Source organism: Rhipicephalus microplus, unplaced genomic scaffold (assembly GCF_043290135.1).
Source record: "Rhipicephalus microplus isolate Deutch F79 unplaced genomic scaffold, USDA_Rmic scaffold_188, whole genome shotgun sequence".
In the NCBI taxonomy this organism is placed as follows: Eukaryota; Metazoa; Arthropoda; class Arachnida; order Ixodida; family Ixodidae; genus Rhipicephalus; species Rhipicephalus microplus.
In genome coordinates, this window is record NW_027464759.1 from 317,501 (window position 1) to 319,460 (window position 1,960).

The following is a 1,960-nucleotide window of genomic DNA, read 5'->3' on the forward strand; positions in this document are numbered from 1 at the left end:
TGCCCCGGTGGTTCCACCGCCAGGCTTAAGCGCGAACTTTTTTTGTTTGTTTTCTTTTGATTAAGCGCAAGCTTTTTTCTTTGTTTTCTTTTGATTAAGCGCGGGCTTTTTTCTTTGTTTTTTTTGCATTCGCCCCGGCAGACGCGGTTTTTGCGCCGCCCCGGCTGACGCGGTTTTTGCCGCCCCGGCTGACGCAGTTCGGACTTAGCACTTTTCGGCTGTGCCTGGCTGGCGGCCCACTCACTCGATCGCCATGTCTGTTTGCCACAGTTTTCCCGGTGGTGCCGCACCCGGGCTCGCCCCGGCTGACGCGGTTTCGTGCCGCCCCGGCAGACGCGGTTTTCGCGCCGCCCCGGCTGACGCGGTTTCGTGCCGCCCCGGCAGACGCGGTTTTTTGCCGCCCCGGCAGACGCGTTTTTTTTTTCTTTCGCCCCGGCTGACGCAGTTTTCGCGCCGCCCCGGCAGACGCGGTTTTCGCGCCGCCCCGGCAGACGCGGTTTTTTGCGCCGCCCCGGCTGACGCAGTTCGGACTTGGCACTTTTTGGCTGAGCCTGGCTGGCGGCCCACTCACTCGATCGCCATGTCTGTTTGCCACAGTTTTCCCGGTGGTGCCGCACCCGGGCTCGCCCCGGCTGACGCAGTTTTCGCGCCGCCCCGGCTGACGCGGTTTCGTGCCGCCCCGGCAGACGCGGTTTTTTGCGCCGCCCCGGCTGACGCGGTTTTTTGCCGCCCCGGCTGACGCAGTTCGGACTTGGCACTTTTCGGCTGTGCCTGGCTGGCGGCCCACTCACTCGATCGCCATGTCTGTTTGCCACAGTTTTCCCGGTGGTGCCGCACCCGGGCTCGCCCCGGCAGACGCGTTTTTTTTTTTTCTTTCGCCCCGGCTGACGCAGTTTTCGCGCCGCCCCGGCTGACGCGGTTTCGTGCCGCCCCGGCAGACGCGGTTTTTTGCGCCGCCCCGGCTGACGCGGTTTTTGCCGCCCCGGCTGACGCAGTTCGGACTTAGCACTTTTTGGCTGAGCCTGGCTGGTGGCCCACTCACTCGATCGCCATGTCTGTTAGCCACAGTTTTCCCGGTGGTGCCGCACCCGGGCTCGCCCCGGCTGACGCAGTTTTCGCGCCGCCCCGGCTGACGCGGTTTCGTGCCGCCCCGGCAGACGCGGTTTTCGCGCCGCCCCGGCTGACGCGGTTTTTGCCGCCCCGGCTGACGCAGTTCGGACTTAGCACTTTTCGGCTGTGCCTGGCTGGCGGCCCACTCACTCGATCGCCATGTCTGTTTGCCACAGTTTTCCCGGTGGTGCCGCACCCGGGCTCGCCCCGGCTGACGCAGTTTTCGCGCCGCCCCGGCTGACGCGGTTTCGTGCCGCCCCGGCAGACGCGGTTTTCGCGCCGCCCCGGCTGACGCGGTTTCGTGCCGCCCCGGCAGACGCGGTTTTTTGCCGCCCCAGCTGACGCAGTTCGGACTTAGCACTTTTTGGCTGAGCCTTGCTGGCGGCCCACTCACTCGATCGCCATGTCTGTTTGCCACAGTTTTCCCGGTGGTGCCGCACCCGGGCTCGCCCCGGCAGACGCGTTTTTTTTTTCTTTCGCCCCGGCTGACGCAGTTTTCGCGCCGCCCCGGCAGACGCGGTTTTCGCGCCGCCCCGGCAGACGCGGTTTTTTGCGCCGCCCCGGCTGACGCGGTTTTTTGCCGCCCCGGCTGACGCAGTTCGGACTTGGCACTTTTTGGCTGAGCCTGGCTGGCGGCCCACTCACTCGATCGCCATGTCTGTTTGCCACAGTTTTCCCGGTGGTGCCGCACCCGGGCTCGCCCCGGCTGACGCAGTTTTCGCGCCGCCCCGGCTGACGCGGTTTCGTGCCGCCCCGGCAGACGCGGTTTTTTGCGCCGCCCCGGCTGACGCGGTTTTTTGCCGCCCCGGCTGACACGGTTCGGACTTTGCACTTTTCGGCTGTGCCTGGC